The following is a 17,650-nucleotide window of genomic DNA, read 5'->3' as shown; positions in this document are numbered from 1 at the left end:
AAACTTGATCTCAATACAAAATCCAGACCAAATCCTGACCATGAGATTTGACAATCCAATGGTCAATAATTAAATAAAAACACGGAGGGTCATTGTAAAGCAGTTTTAGGTCATATTATAAACTTTGGATTTGAGGTCATGTTAAGATCATTTCATGTCATCCTTACTATAATGACGTAAAAATAAGCTTACAATGACCTAAAAATGACTTTTGTAAGCTTGGTTCTACATTTTTGTATTAAGAATGGTTTTGCATGGATCAAAACTATATATATATATATATATATATATATATATATATAGGGATGTATTCATTTCCTTTTTGCATCTTTTGTTCTATTGTTCTTCTTAATCTCGGCCATTCAATTTCAAGATCTGATGGTTGATTTTAATGTCTCTTGTAATTAGTTTAATTATTAAAAAAAACTGAAAATGGCAAGAATGGAAGATCAATTTCACGCCACTTATTCCCTTCCCATATTTCATGCTCTATTTTTCTGTTCAACTCTCCAACGTCGTCTCAACACTATTCCTCCTCCCGTCTTGCACAAATCCTTCTGTGATAATTTGATTCTCAACATTTGAAAAATTCCATGCCTCCGCAATCTCTCCCAACGTTTCTCATCTCAATTCATGGCCACCTCACCATTCCTCCCCATTTCTCTCATCTCAATTTCCCCGTTTTCTCATCATCTCTGCGCTTCCGCGTTTCAATCTACAGACTTAATCAATCATGGGCCAACAGCAATTGATCTACAGCTTCGTCGCTAGAGGCACCACCATTTTGGCTGAGTACACTGAATTCAAAGGGAATTTCACCACTGTCGCTTCCCAGTGTCTGCAGAGGCTCTGTAATGCCCCAAAACCTACCTTAGACGGAAAAGTGAATTTCCGGTGCTGTAAATCGTCGAAATTAGGGTTTTCGGCGAATAATTCGAAATAAATATCAAAATAAATTCTGATAATTCAATAAATCATGGAATACTGAAATACAAGTCTTAAATAAGTGTTAGAAAAGATATGTGAGCAATGAATTGAGTTTTAATGAGTTTTAGTACGTTTTTTTTAGAAAAGTCGCCGATTAGGGTTTTTCGGCGAATTTGCCGAGAAATATTAGGAATTTCCATTGGAAAATAATGTATATGGAATCTAGAGATCAAAAGAAGTATAATATAAGTAATATTGTGCAAGAAATTAAAATTTAATCGATGTTTGTATAGAGAATTCGTTAGAAGGGCAAAATTGTCTTTATACTAAAGTTTTTCATATTTTCTTCTAATATGTGAACTGTCCGATTTTCTTTGTACATGTGGGAGATAATTTTAACTCCCAACAACTCATGAATTTGTGGAATTGTCTAGATAATAGATAAACAATTATATTAAATATTAGAGTGACATGTGTTGATTTAAATTGCCACGTAATAAAATAATAAAATACAAAGAATTATATCATCTTCTTGAAGAAAGTCACTTCTCTCTTCTTCAAGAAGAATCGGCAGCTTCTTCACCTCCCATATCCAACTTTTCTCCTTCCAATTAGTTGTGTTCGTTGGTAAATCGAGCACGTAATCGGCGGAATATAGTTAGATCAAGGTAGACCTTTCTCCCTATCCTATTTTTATACCTTGAAATTGAGTATATGTTGGTGTTGAAGGGCTGAAATTTCATTCACTTGGGGGTAGGAAAACTAATCGATTAAATTTCGATATATTGACGTTTACGCGATCATAGACCTTCGTTTGTTGTTGTTTCATATTTGAATTAGAAGTTTGATTACATGGATATGAATTTGGATGAATATTTAACAGGGGAGGGGCTGAATTGATGATATTTGATGTGGAATGGTTGAGTTTGAGATGAAATCTTGAGGAGAATCAAACTTTGTGTTCTGCCGCCTCCTAGTTTGGATTATTAAGCATGTTTAGATATGTTAAAACTTTGGTTTAACAATTTCTATAATAACTATGATGACTCTAGAGGATCCCTGAGTTTTATGGTGAATTTAGGAGTTTCGTTTACTATGTGTGTAAATTGTGTGAACCATATGACTACAAATTGTCAAAATTCTGGTACTTTGTCATATTTTGGTATGTGTTATCCGAAATATTCAAGGCATTTAAAGTCAATGAAAACTTTATTTCATAATTTATAAATTAACTATAAGGTGTTTAGTTGTTCTCTAAATTTTATGACGAATTAAAGAGTACAAATACCAATTGTAAAAATTGTTTAGAAACTGCTGCCAGAAATGGTCTGATTTTTGGTAGTGTGTGGGAAAACGAGAATATCTCTTAAACTATTAGGAATCTTTGAATGAATCTTATTGGATTATAAACCAAACTTCATTGGGTATTTAAAAATATTATGTCAAGTCTCTAAATCCTTCCGTATGAACATAGAAGTTTTATGACGAATCAGTCCAGTGCAGTTGTTATATTAGAAAGTTAAAAGAATAAGAAGATATTAAGTTAATATAGCAAATTAATTTATTTAGATGATTTAGTGATGAAAACATGATCATGGGTAAATATGAGTTATTAATTGCTATGCTATTTATATTATGCATAAAGGCGAAGGAGCCTATAGTGTGTTTTGGACACAAAAGGAATGGACCTAGAAGATAGCGAAGGGTAGTAAGGTGAAATAGGCTTATATTCATAAGCCTGCGAGGTAGCGTATCCTCTCTATGGTTTTTGATTCCTTTGGTTGAGATGATGTGTGCTATAATGTGATTATTTGTGAGATGTTAATTAAATAATATGCTTAAATATGCTTATAATTAAATATGTGGATTGTTATAATACTTATTAATTTTTTTATATGAATCATCTGCGAAATAATGGTACGAATATGAATAAAAGACATTGGATATGATATGCAATGAAATGTAATAAATTATGAAGATCTGAATAATGTGAAATATGTCTGAATAGATAATGAAAAGATATCTGAATCTATATGAAAAAGAAGTGATCTGATAGGTAGAGCCTGAATAAAATAAACACAAGAGAATAATATGTAAAGGTTATAAAAGTATATACTAAAAGAATGTCTGTGAATTCGATAAGAATGGTTATCTGAAGTGATTTTGGACATGGAATAAATATGAAAAAGAGATTTGAAAGAAGAATATGAAATAAAACGTCCCGTTTGCTTGGTCATATGTGTTGGGTACAATTGGCATGCCATAGGACAGCGGCGATGCATTATTTGTGATCACTCGTCTTCTGGATAACCGAAGCGAGGATCGTCTGTTATTTGATGGACCCCTATCTGATCTGTTTGATCTGCACCCTAATGGGTGGTCTTATTATCTATCTGCACCCTAATGGGTGGTTTGATTATCTGTCTGCACTCTCATGGGTGGTCTGATTTTCTGATATGCACCTTATGGGTGGTCTGTGCGGAGTTCTCTCGAGGATAAAATCCGTGTCTGCATCTGATTCTGATCTGGTCCGTGTACCCTACCTGAAACCAAGCAGATATTGGGGCTAAATGATAAGATAATATAAAATAATATCTGATGACCTTTTGAATAAGAATCTGTGATCTCTGATGGATAAAATAATATCTGATGACTTCTGAATAAGAATCTGTAATCTGTGATGCATAAAATAATATCTGATGACTTCTGAATAAAAATCTATAATTTGTGATGTATAAAATAATATCTGATGACTCCTGATTAAGAATCTGTAATCTGTGATGTATAAAATATTATCTTATGACTTATGAATAATAATCTGTAATCTGTGACTAATGATATATGATAAGATAAAAATAATATCTGATGACTTCTGAATAAGAATCTGTAATTTGTGATGCATAAAATAATATCTGATGACTTCTGAATAAAAATCTGTAATCTGTGATGTATAAAATAATATCTTATGACTTATGAATAATAATCTGTAATCTGTGATTAGTGATATATGATAAGATAAAATAATATTTGATGACTTCTGAATAAAGGATATGTGATCTGTGATATATGATAAGATAAGATAAAATAATATCTGATTACTTGGGAATAGGGATCTGTGATATGTGATTTGTGAAATATGATATATGATATGATTGTTGATCGGTCCTCATGCGGAGGAAATGATATATTATGTTGAATGGTCCCCGCTCGGGGAAATTAATATGGAAAAATAGTATATGAAAATAAATGGTAACACGGAAAAAAAAGTGGTACGAAATGATATATGACGATATGCGAAATCTTGAGAAACCAAAGCTATAAGATACAATGAAAATGTTGCAGTATAGAAAGATGTAAGTAAGTCTGTTATCAAGAGATCATAAGAGAAATATAACAAGAAAGATATGATGAAAATGTGTGGGTATCTGAACAGGTGTGCTTCGGTGTGAAAATTATGAGAATTTGGAATATATATATATATATATATATATATATAGGGATGTATTCATTTCCTTTTCTCATATTTCCTCATTTTTCCTTCTTGATCTTAACGTCTATTTTCATCATCCTAAGGCCGACAATATTCAACTTAAATATTTAATTTTAATCAGATTTAATTAGAGTAGGAGCATATTAGGGAAACGGTATGTTGATGGTTATGGAAATTTCCATCAAATCCTCCCTTGAAAATCTTACGGTTTTTTGAGTAATCTCTCGCGTTCCAGAATCGATTTTTGCCGTCTTCAATCTTCACAATTTTATTTTAGTATTCCGGACGTTGCAATCTTCGACTTTTGGTTCCCGGATCCTCTGATTGTCTATATTATTTCGCTGCGTTTTTGCAATCGTTAGACTCCGAATAATGGAAGAAGGTAATTCAGATTTTTTTGCTGCGTATGCGTGTCTGTGTGTATGAATCTCCGGTTCAATACCAATTCAGTTCCGTTCATATACTCGACACTTGTTGAAACACTGAGTGCGTGTATTCTTGTACTTTGTAAAAAAATTTGTGCTCACTTTTCCGATGGGGTTCTTGTTATGGTCTGTGATTGCCCAATTTTGGTGGATTGGTGATTTCGTATAGGGTGAGAGACAAAACCATGATGATGGCCCTGTAGTTTTGACGGGTATCCTGTAATTAGTTACTAACAATACACCAACTAGTAATGGATAATGAATTATACAGACTATATAATGCGTATTATATGAGGTGCAATGAACAAGATAGAGTAAATAATGCGCGACCGCGATGTTTGCCGCACGTTTCTTGTTTTCCGTAAGGGTTTAATAATCCTAGGGGTTAGGGTATAGTACGTAAACATTACTAACAACGTTTAAGAGTAGTTTGTGTTTGACCTATAAATAAATCACGTAAGTTTCCAATGCACATAGTATACCAAATAAAGTTCGTACTATTAATGCACCAAATCAATATGCGTAATGGATTATATTGTCTGTATAATGCATAACATCTTATTTGCAATGTGTATGTTGTACCAATTAAGATAGGACCGCCAGCTCAAGACAGTTGAGTTTTAAGCCCAATCAACACACAAAATAAAAAAAACTATACCTAACAGGACACTAACACAAGCACAAACACAGACCACACATATACATATTCATCATACTGGTCATTGCGTCCCCCCTCCCACTTCACAAGTGTCTGCCCTCAGATAGGGCTGTGAAGTGGAAAAGGTAATGGCCAGTATGATGGACACATAGACAAACAGACAAAAACAACATATTAAAACTAAAACTTCTCACACTTAGACTATGGAATGGGCTAAGTGGGAGAGTTTGAAAACCTAAACAGAAACCAACAAACAAAACACACATATATACAAAACTCCTCACACTTAGGCCATGCAATGGGCTAAGTGTGAGCCAACATGCTTACGAAAAAGAAAACAGAAAACACAAACACATGCGCCAAAAAGACAAACCCTTAACTTCTCACACTTAGACTATAAAATAGGCTAAGTGTTATGAATGGGGTTTGCGCACAAACAGAAATTGTACTACCTAAATAAACAAAACACAAACAGAAATACGGAAAACTAAAAACAAAAAAAAAAAACTAACTGGTCAGTAGGCGTGGTGGTCACTTGTTCCTCCTGCTCCTTCGCGGGGCAGGTTGTGGTGCAGGTGGTTCTACCGGTTTCTCCTCCTCATTCTCGGATTGCTTGTTCCCAGATTCTGCCGACTCTTCGGCATCTCCTTCCTCTTGTTCCGCCTCTAGTTTCTGCTCTGCTTCTTTCGTCTCGGTTAATACCTCCTCTGATACTCGTGGTTCATTAGCTCGGCCTCCATGGCCACTTGGTTCAACAGCTTCCTCTTGGCCTCGTTGTGTTAACTCCATCAATATCTCGTCTATCACGGACGCAATCCTCGCCATTTCTGTTATCAACCGGTGGTTTTCCTCTCCTAGCCTGGTAACAATCGTCTCCAAAGCTTCTTGCTTCTGACTCTGCCTCGTCTGTCCTGCAGACTCCTTCAGGATCCCTTCCATTACTGATGCTAACCGCGTCATTTCTGATCTCATCTGTCTGTTTTCCTCCGCTATCTCTTCCACAGCCTTCTCTAGCTTTTCCTGTCTCTGCTCCTGATCTTGTGTTCCCATTGCGTAGAATTGGGGATGCGCCCTACCTCATGTAAACGGTGTTCGTTCAGACGAACAAAGGTGTATCAAAAAGAGCAGGAGGATCCACCATGATCTGGTTGGATAAGTCTTCGGCCTCCGTGATGATGATGTTGTTTCTGACGAACACTCCCAAGACATGGCAGAGAGTGAGTGGCAATTAGATGGCATTGGTAGGCGGTCCAAAAACCCAGATGCAACTTCCTTCTCTGCTTGGCGCACCAGAGAAGATATAACTCCGTCATCGATGTCCTAACAGCGGAGTTCGACTGCCCCAATAAATTGAAATCCAGGTAAAGCTGTACAAGACGCAGAATTGGGTTGTTGAAATGAACGGAGCGGGAAATAGTGGACTGGAATTGCCCTGCATCAGGGTGAGTAAGTTCCTCCCAGGCTTCCTGGGGCTCAAATTCCACATGTCTGCGGGGAATTCCCCACTCCCTACTTCTCCACTCAGGCCCTATGGCCTCCTCTAAACTGCACATTCCCAGACGCACGGTCCACTCAATCAAGCTCATCCGTATCTCTCCGCCAAACAGCCTAAAACTGTTACATTCCTCATCTAGATCAGTAGTGACCTTAAACCTAAAGGTCGTGAAAAACTCCTTCGCTAATCTAACCGGGACACTCGGATCCCCATTCTCCAACAACCATTCGAATCCTAACGCGTGCAAATAAGATAGAAACTGCTCGCGGGCACCTAACTCATCTAAAGAAGGAATGTGAAGTACCTTTCCGCTCTTCACCTGCTTACTCCCTTCATCCTTGCTATCGAAAGCTTTCTGTAGCTCCTTCGAGTCGAAAAGCTTCATCTCCTCCACCAGATCATCAGTAAGGTCCACTGTCCAGCGCCGGTACCTCAGTCTCTCTACCGGTGGGTGGACTAACTCTCGATGATCATTCTGAAGCTATTGTTCTGCGTACTCCTCATCCTCCAAAGAGATATTGCTGTCGGAGGCTGATTCCTCGCTGGCAGCGTATTCGCTATCACTTCGCTCCCTCCGGTATTCCTGGACTCGCTGAACTGACTCAGTAATGACTATGCCAGTGTTTACTGTACGTGGCTTCTTGTTGTTGGGCTTCTTCTTCATAGGGGCCTTCCCCTTTCATTTTCTCTCTTCACGGTATCTAACTTCCTCTCCGTCATCTATGTCTTTCTCTTCTTCGGGTTCCTTCTCAGCTTGTGTTGAAAGTGGATCCTGGATAGTAGGACTGGTCTCCTTGTGGCCTACTGACCTGGATGCGAGGTCCAGACCCTCAGCCATTCCGTCAGCCTCTTCACCTTGGCCACTCAGTGTTGGAGATACCGCTCCGGTTTCCATTGCAGTATCCTCTAGGTCGGTAACAGGTAAAGGCTCCTCCCCAGGTTTTGTGGGAGTGGTCCTTTCTTCTTCACTCAAGATCTCCACGGGATCTGCCTCTGTGTTCGGCTACGCCTTACTAGCTGCCCATTTGCCCAGGCATCGCTGCGATACCCTTTGCGGCTTCGGTTGTACCTCCTTCTGGTCTCCCTTCAACACTAACTTCCTCTTAACTGCCTTTGGTTTTATCACGGGTGGTACTACTTGTTCAGATTCCTCTAAACTCTCTGCCGTCTCCTTTTGAGCAGTATGCTCCTCAATTGCCCCTTTTTCTTGCTGGGGAGTTTCTGACTTGTCTTCCACCATTCCTCCTGCTACCCCGGATTTGAGGTCCGGTCCCTCAACCATCCTGGCAGCGTCTTCTTCCTGCCGATATACCCCTTCAAGAATCGCTTGAAATTCTTCATCCGTCATAAGGCCCTGCTTCCTGGCCGTCTTATTTAGATCTATGGTCTCTCTTGCTACTCCTTGATGAACCGGCTCTGCTATCGGTGTCTTCTCTGTCTCACCGCTCCCTTCTTTGTCTCCCTGTTATTGACTCGTCCTGGCCTCACGCTCCTCAGGGTTAGAGTCGTAATGGGCAGCGACAGCGTCAAGTTCCGCTGAATTGGGTACTGAGGTTTCCGATGGCACGGTCGCCGAGGGAGTTCCCTCCTCTGAATGTACTGCTGTATGGCTGACCGGCGCAGGCGGAATTTCACTGGGTGCGGTTCCTACGCCCCCCATTTGGCCGAAACTGGTCAGCGCCGTCGTCCAGTCCCTTGTCGGGTCTTGTTGGCGAAGAAATGCCATCATGGCATCCATGGAAATCATGGGTGGCGGCTGAGCGGTCGGTGCCGGTGGTGGTGGATTTGGTTGTGGTTGTGCCTCCGGGGTTTCTTGGCGACGAGGTTTGATTTTCTTGGCGAACGCTTTCTTCCCCATGATCGGAAATTTACGATTTGGTGGTGGAAAGTAGGGTTTGAACTGGTGGAAATGGGAAAGAAACTTTTGGGAGAGAAAGTGTAAATGAGGGTTTGTGAGGGAAAAGGGTTGGGACGGTGAGTTTAAATTGGATGAGAGAGAGCAGTTGCAGGTGGTTGTAACCGGTTATCAGGGGTTGCCGGTCGCGACGCTTCAGATGGGAGGCAGTTGAGATTGCTGGCCTCTGATTGGTCAGCGTGTCCCTTCTCTCTGCTCACGCGCCACTCCCAGCCGCTGCCACCCTGCAAAAGTTGCACCAACTTTAATTCAAATTTTCGTCCTCTCCATTATCCCCCCTATACTTACCTAATAAGGAAAATAAATCAAATGGGCCCTTAAATAAAATCTGAAATAGCACCAGATAGGCAAATTTTTTTTTTTATCAATACGTACTCCAAATTAAAATTAAGGCCCGAAAATATTTTTTGAATTTTTAGAAATTATCTTGCATGCAGAGATTAACTACGTATTTACAATATATACATCTTCCTTAGGCAATTTGGAATTCTACTTGGCCAGTATATGCAAACTATTTTCAAAAAGAAACTAGCCTGAATGCCTCCGTGTAAATACGTAGTTAATCTCTGCTCTAAATTTTTAGAAATTATCTTGCATGCAGAGATTATCTTGCATGCAGAGATTAACTACGTATTTACACGGAGGCATTCAGGCTAGTTTCTTTTTGAAAATAGTTTGCATATACTGGCCAAGTAGAATTCCAAATTGCCTAAGGAAGATGTATATATTGTAAATACGTAGTTAATCTCTGCATGCAAGATAATTTCTAAAAATTCAAAAAATATTTTCGGGCCTTAATTTTAATTTGGAGTACGTATTGATAAAAAAAAAATTTGCCTATCTGGTGCTATTTCAGATTTTATTTAAGGGCCCATTTGATTTATTTTCCTTATTAGGTAAGTATAGGGGGGATAATGGAGAGGACGAAAATTTGAATTAAAGTTGGTGCAACTTTTGCAGGGTGGCAGCGGCTGGGAGTGGCGCGTGAGCAGAGAGAAGGGACACGCTGACCAATCAGAGGCCAGCAATCTCAACTGCCTCCCATCTGAAGCGTCGCGACCGGCAACCCCTGATAACCGGTTACAACCACCTGCAACTGCTCTCTCTCATCCAATTTAAACTCACCGTCCCAACCCTTTTCCCTCACCCCTCATTTACACTTTCTCTCCCAAAAGTTTCTTTCCCATTTCCACCAGTTCAAACCCTACTTTCCACCACCAAATCGTAAATTTCCGATCATGGGGAAGAAAGCGTTCGCCAAGAAAATCAAACCTCGTCGCCAAGAAACCCCGGAGGCACAACCACAACCAAATCCACCACCACCGGCACCGACCGCTCAGCCGCCACCCATGATTTCCATGGATGCCATGATGGCATTTCTTCGCCAACAAGACCCGACAAGGGACTGGACGACGGCGCTGCCCAGTTTCGGCCAAATGGGGGGCGTAGGAACCGCACCCAGTGAAATTCCGCCTGCGCCGGTCAGCCATACAGCAGTACATTCAGAGGAGGGAACTCCCTCGGCGACCGTGCCATCGGAAACCTCAGTACCCAATTCAGCGGAACTTGACGCTGTCGCTGCCCATTACGACTCTAACCCTGAGGAGCGTGAGGCCAGGACGAGTCAAGAACAGGGAGACAAAGAAGGGAGCAGTGAGACAGAGAAGACACCGATAGCAGAGCCGGTTCCTCAAGGAGTAGCAAGAGAGACCATAGATCTAAATAAGACGGCCAGGAAGCAGGGCCTTATGACGGATGAAGAATTTCAAGCGATTCTGGAAGGGGTATATCGGCAGGAAGAAGACGCTGCCAGGATGGTTGAGGGACCGGACCTCAAATCCGAGGTAGCAGGAGGAATGGTGGAAGACAAGTAAGAAACTCCCCAACAAGAAAAAGGGGCAGTTGAGGAGCATACTGCTCAAAAGGAGACGGCAGAGAGTTTAGAGGAATCTGAACAAGTAGTACCACCCGTGATAAAACCAAAGGCAGTTAAGAGGAAGTTAGTGTTGAAGGGAGACCAGAAGGAGGTATAACCGAAGCCGCAAAGGGTATCGCAGCGATGCCTAGGCAAATGGGCAGCTAGTAAGGCGAAGCCGAACACAGAGGCAGATCCCGTGGAGATCTTGAGTGAAGAAGAAAGGACCACTCCCACAAAACCTGGGGAGGAGCCTTTACCTGTTACCGACCTAGAGGATACTGCAATGGAAACCGGAGCGGTATCTCCAACACTGAGTGGCCAAGGTGAAGAGGCTGACGGGATGGCTGAGGGTCTGGACCTCGCATCCAGGTCGGTAGGCCACAAAGAGACCAGTCCTACTATCCAGGATCCACTTTCAACACAAGCTGAGAAGAAACCCAAAGAAGAGAAAGACATAGATGACGGAGAGGAAGTTAGATACCGTGAAGAGAGAAAACGAAAGGGGAAGGCCCCTATGAAGAAGAAGCCCAGCAACAAGAAGCCACGTACAGTAAACACTGGGATAGTCATTACTGAGTCAGTTCAGCGAGTCCAGGAACACCGGAGGGAGCGAAGTGATAGCGAATACGCTGCCAGCGAGGAATCAGCCTCTGACAGCGATATCTCTTTGGAGGATGAGGAGTACGCAGAACAACAGCTTCAGAATGATCATCGAGAGTTAGTCCACCCACCGGTAGAGAGACTGAGGTACCGGCGCTGGACAGTGGACCTTACTGATGATCTGGTGGAGGAAATGAAGCTTTTCGACTCGAAGGAGCTATAGAAAGCTTTCGATAGCAAGGATGAAGGGAGTAAGCAGGTGAAGAGCGGAAAGGTACTTCACATTTCTTCTTTAGATGAGTTAGGTGCCCGCGAGCAGTTTCTATCTTATTTGCACGCGTTAGGATTCGAATGGTTGTTGGAGAATGGGGATCCGAGTGTCCCGGTTAGATTAGCGAAGGAGTTTTACACGACCTTTAGGTTTAAGGTCACCACTGATCTAGATGAGGAATGTATCAGTTTTAGGTTGTTTGGCGGAGAGATACGGATGAGCTTGATTGAGTGGACCGTGCGTCTGGGAATGTGCAGTTTAGAGGAGGCCATAGGGCCTGAGTGGAGAAGTAGGGAGCGGGGAATTCCCCGCAGACATGTGGAATTTGAGCCCCAGGAAGCATGGGAGGAACTTACTCACCCTGATGCAGGGCAATTCCAGTTCACTATTTCCCGCTCCGTTCATTTCAACAACCCAATTCTGCGTCTTGTACAGCTTTACCTGGATTTCAATTTATTGGGGCAGTCGAACTCCGCTGTTAGGACATCGATGACGGAGTTATATCTTCTCTGGTGCGCCAAGCAGAGAAGGAAGTTGCATCTGGGTTTTTGGACCGCCTACCAATGCCATCTAATTGCCACCCACCCAGCGAGGAACCTCACTCTCTGCCATGTCTTGGGAGTGTTCGTCAGAAACAACATCATCATCACGGAGGCTGAAGACTTATCCGACCAGATCATGGTGGATCCTCCTGGTCTTTTTGATACACCTTTGTTCGTCCGAACGAACACCGTTTACATGAGGCAGGGCGCACCCCAATTCTACGCAATGGGAGAAGAAGCTATACCGACTGGGAGATCTGCAGCACATCCGGGAACACAAGATCAGGAGCAGAGACAGGAAAAGCTAGAGAAGGCTGTGGATGAGATAGCGGAGGAAAACAGACAGATGAGAACAGAAATGACACAGTTAGCATCAGTAATGGAAGGGATCCTGAAGGAGTCTGCAGGACAGACGAGGCAGAGTCAGAAGCAAGAAGCTTTGGAGACGATTGTTACCAGGCTAGGAGAGGAAAACCACCGGTTGATAACAGAAATGGCCAGGATGGCGTCCGTGATAGACGAGATATTGATGGAGTTAACACAACGAGGCCAAGAGGAAGGTGTTGAACCAAGTGGCCATGGAGGCCGAGCTAATGAATCACGAGTATCAGAGGAGGTATTAACCGAGACGAAAGAAGCAGAGCAGAAACTAGAGGCGGAACAAGAGGAAGGAGATGCCGAAGAGTCGGCAGAATCTGGGAACAAGCAATCCGAGAATGAGGAGGAGAAACCGGTAGAACCACCTGCACCACAACCTGCCCCGCGAAGGAGCAGGAGGAACAAGTGACCACCACACCTACTGACCAGTTAGTTTTTTTTTTATGTTTTTAGTTTTCCGTATTTCTGTTTGTGTTTTGTTTATTTAGGTAGTATAATTTCTGTTTGTGCGCAAACCCCATTCATAACACTTAGCCTATTTTATAGTCTAAGTGTGAGAAGTTAAGGGTTTGTCTTTTTGACGCATGTGTTTGTGTTTTCTGTTTTCTTTTTCGTAAGCATGTTGGCTCACACTTAGCCCATTGCATGGCCTAAGTGTGAGGAGTTTTGTATATATGTGTGTTTTGTTTGTTGGTTTCTGTTTAGGTTTTCAAACTCTCCCACTTAGCCCATTCCATAGTCTAAGTGTGAGAAGTTTTAGTTTTAATATGTTGTTTTTGTCTGTTTGTCTATGTGTCCATCATACTGGCCATTACCTTTTCCACTTCACAGCCCTATCTGAGGGCAGACACTTGTGAAGTGGGAGGGGGGACGCAATGACCAGTATGATGAATATGTATATGTGTGGTCTGTGTTTGTGCTTGTGTTAGTGTCCTGTTAGGTATATTTTTTTTTATTTTGTGTGTTGATTGGGCTTAAAACTCAACTGTCTTGAGCTGACGGTGAGGGGAATTGAGGGAGATAGGACATGCTGGAAAACCGAAACCATCCCTATTAGTACCTCCTAGTCAGGATAGATGATGTGAGTATGAGAGAAAAGCCCATACTTAGAGCCAAACACGAAAGCCCTCTTAAAATGTGAGTTATAAGCTTTAAGTGGAACCACTTTCCACATGTTTAGAAAAGAAAAGAGCGGCTGCCACAAATTGCCTAGGGTGAAGTGACTGCGTGTAGCAACACTGAAGGCAGTAGGAACCCCCCCCCCAAAAAAAAAACCACCTTTAGAACCTCTTTTCTAACTCTTTATACCCAGATAAATACCCCTAGCCACTGGGACTGTGTGTGTGCAATGCATGAAGCGAATGAAGCTTACTGGCTAGAAGGGTGTACAAGAAAGCAGAATCCAGCTGGACAAGAAAGTTTGGAAGAAAATCGGCCAGGGAGTCATCCCAGGCCCAAAAAGAAGGTATAAGGGTGGCGAAGCCACGAGGGAAAAAGAAAAAAAGAGAAGAAGAAAGAATATGAAGAAAATGGTCAGAAAAAAACTCGGCCACAAAAAAATGAAGAAGGAATAAGGGTGGCGAAGCCACAAAGATGCTACTGACCAGTTGGAGACCAAAGCCAGAAGCGCCAACTAAGAAAAGCAACTGATCAGAAGCCTGATACACACAGTCCCCCCCGCATCAATAAAATAGAAATTTTGAACCTTAGAGCCTTAGGAACATCCACCCAAAATATTACAAGCCAAAAGCCCCGTTACAAGCCTATAAGTCCTTCAGTAGCTGCTCGTGAGATCTATGTCCGAAGCAACTGTGGTTGAGCATAATGAGAGAATGCAATCCTAACATTCCTGGTGAGGTATGAGTGACTGAGTGAACCTACAGTTGGGCCGAGAGTGTGGGCGATCTTGACAAACAAATATACTGATTGGGAGAGAGAGGGGGGGTGGCAGAAGTTCAAGGCTGTCTAAGGCCGGATTGCACCTGATCCAGAGGGGAGGGATGGTTGAAAATATAGCCCGCTCTTTGTGTTTTCAGTTTTTTTTTTGTGTGTTTGTTTAAGTGTTTCTTTTGCATCATAGTTTAGAGTCTAGGTTAGGTAGAGTCAGTCAGTGGAGTAACCAGGCTAGAATTCGACTTATGTCTTTTGGTTGTTCTTCACGCTTGAGGACAAGCATGTAGTAAGTGTGAGCAGTTCGATAAGTCGTATTCTAGGCCTTTGTTACGGGTCAGTATGATGTGCATATTTGAACTTTATCTGCAAAACAAGTTGCTTAAGCGTGCAGGTTGAGTGTTCTAGCCAGTAGGCAAAGCTTCAGATACTTCAGGTGAAAAGGGCGTCAGGACGATTACGTACTGACCAATATACATGCAAAAATGGCTCGAGATGGAGAAGAAGGATAGCTGGGACTGATCAACCACAATTAAGGGCAAAGAAGTCATCTCACCACAAGGTTTTACCCTAAAATCAAGGGTAAGCCTCCCTATAAAAGGAAGCCACTTGGAGAGAGAAAAGAGGATCTAAATTCATCATTATCACTCTTAGGTAGAAATCTCTCGGTAGTTCAGTTCTTCAGCCCAGTCCAGATTCTCGTCCCTCGCCACAGCCATGGTCACTTGAAGATCATCAGTTCGCCGGAGTTCCATTCTCTCGTTCCAGTCAGCATGATCGTAGTTAGCAGTTCCATCGCCCGGAGTGGGAAAAACAATCTTTATTTGTTTTCTAGTTAATCTTGTTTGTTTTCTCTACGTTGGATCTTTCGCATTTCCAGTATTTTGCTTATTTTGAAGTCTTGGTTGAGATCCAAACGTTTTATGCAATGAAGTTGTTTTTATGCATCTCTTTCTGTTCAAATCAGTTTCATTCTGCCTAGGTAGCTTAGATCTAGTTGTTGCAGTAATTTCTAAGTGTTGGAAGCATGATTTCATTTGGAGTTGTTTGATCTGTGATTTTTCAGTTCAGTGGCTGTTTAGATTTATTTTCCAGAAGTGTTTTAGTGTGAAATTCGAGTTTATGTTATTCTGCCACCCTGCATGTTGACCAGTAAGCATAATTGCAGTTTCAGTGTTTAATCTTTTGATTTGGAGTTTAGATTGTAGATCTGTTTTTTGTGAAGTTGTTAATCTGCATTTCTCGTTCATGGAACCTGAGTTGTTTGATTTGTGTTCAGATTTGCTGGAGAAGACAATGTCCACATCCAAATTTGGGACCACATTTACTTTTTAGTTACTTTTGCTTTTGTCCTTTACTTTTCCTTACTTTTCAGTTGTTACTTTTCAGACCTGTAGGCCTAGTCACCTAACTACCTCTTTTTCCTCTGATATTCTGTTTAACCTTTTATAGTAAACTCGTACCTTCCACATTTATTATCCAAAAACCATGTTCCCCACTTTCCACGTACACAGCCGCCTGTCCAACACCTTTTCCGCCTCCTAGTCAGTAGAGTACCACCTTAAATTCCAGCCTAGATAAATCTCAACCCAAAGCGTGGTAGCTAACCAAACCTTCCAGAATATCACCACAATCACTCCAAAACGCTTTCATCTCTGTGGGATTCGACCCCTACCTTCACTATACTACCCAGTAGAAGAGGGTTAAGGATTTATTGATACCAGGTTCAGGATTAGCAGGGACTTCCATACTGACCAGTAGGATATATCCTTGCTTGAACGACACCTGCACAAACCTGCTCTTTCAAGCAGTTTGTCTAGGGATTAGTTATCGGTTATTAGTTTTGATGTTTGGCGCACGTTTCTTGTTTCCCCTAAGGGTTTAATAAACCTAGGGGCTAGGGTATAGTACGTAAACATTAATAACAACGTTTAAGCATAGTTTGTGTTTGACCTATAAATAAATCACGTAAGTGTCCAATGCACATTGTATGTTGAATAATGTTCGTACAAATAATGCACCAAATGAATATGCGTAATGGATTATATTGTCTGTATAATGAATAACATCTTATTTGCAATGTGTATGTTGTACGAATTAGCATAGGAGCGCTAGTATGTCGCGTTTGTCTAGGGCTTAAATATCGGTTATTAGTTTTGATTTTTGGCACATGTTTCTTATTTTCCCCTAAGGGTTTAATAAGCCTAGGGGGTAGGGTATAGTACGTACACATTAAAAACAACGTTTAATAATATGGTGCATTTTACGTATACATAAATCACGTAATTGTCCAATTTAAATATCTTACAGATTAAATTAATGAAAATCGTGCATTAATTGTCTGCTTACTATGTAAAGGATGCGACAAGGCCTCTTAGACGGTGTAAGGCGTGCGATGAGATGGGTCATCACGACTCCAGGAATTGTCCACTACTTAAAGAGATGACGATGGAGAAAGATGCGCCCAAGGGTAAAAGAACAGTTTGAGTTGTGTTATTTAAACAACGCATCACAACTTTTGTTTGGGCTCTAGTAGTATTGTTGTTCAAATTTTTTGTCGTACTGTTATAAGTTGAAACAGGTGGTTGTTGCATTAGTAGAATTTTTCTGTTAATTATTGGATTATATAAAAGTCGAGTACTGTATATATGTGTGAAGTTAACTCAATGACGCCATGGATACTTGTGTTCCCTACTGCATTCAAAATAATGAGCATTTGTTGATGCATAATGCACTCTTTAAGTTAAATAATGCACATATATACTCTCCGTATCTATATCCACTTTTCAAAAAAATTGTAGCACATAAGTAATATCAAATTTTATTTGTCTGATGCGGACGGGATACTTCACTAATGTAATATACCAAATACAAAAGTAGGTAAGAAACTAAACAATTGCACGCCTGTTAAGGACTACAAAAATCGAATTTACCCATATAACTAGGATAAATCTCATAGTGCATAATATATAGTAAATAATGGTTTACTATTTATTTGTAATGCACTGCATAAACAAACGTACTGCACATAATACATTTCTGAATAAGTGCATTATTTGTGTTATACAGTGCATTATTTACTGTGTTATTTTGCATAACATGGAATACGTTAAGGATCCTTTAAGTAAATGCACATCATCA

The 17,650-nt window shown here is 41.1% G+C and overlaps 1 long non-coding RNA gene across 1 annotated transcript; it reads left to right on the top strand.

Annotated features, from left to right (window-relative positions):
- The first annotated feature begins 1,458 nt into the window (after positions 1 to 1,458).
- LOC121811684 lies at positions 1,459 to 17,154 on the top strand. Its single transcript, XR_006052746.1, has 3 exons — positions 1,459 to 1,595; positions 2,573 to 2,672; positions 16,868 to 17,154. It is a non-coding gene; the product is annotated as an uncharacterized LOC121811684 (long non-coding RNA).
- The last annotated feature ends 496 nt before the right edge of the window (positions 17,155 to 17,650 follow it).

Source organism: Salvia splendens, chromosome 7, assembly GCF_004379255.2.
Source record: "Salvia splendens isolate huo1 chromosome 7, SspV2, whole genome shotgun sequence".
NCBI classification, from domain to species: domain Eukaryota; kingdom Viridiplantae; phylum Streptophyta; class Magnoliopsida; order Lamiales; family Lamiaceae; genus Salvia; species Salvia splendens.
Note: the sequence above shows the minus strand (reverse complement) of the source record. Positions and strands in the feature narration are given on the sequence as shown.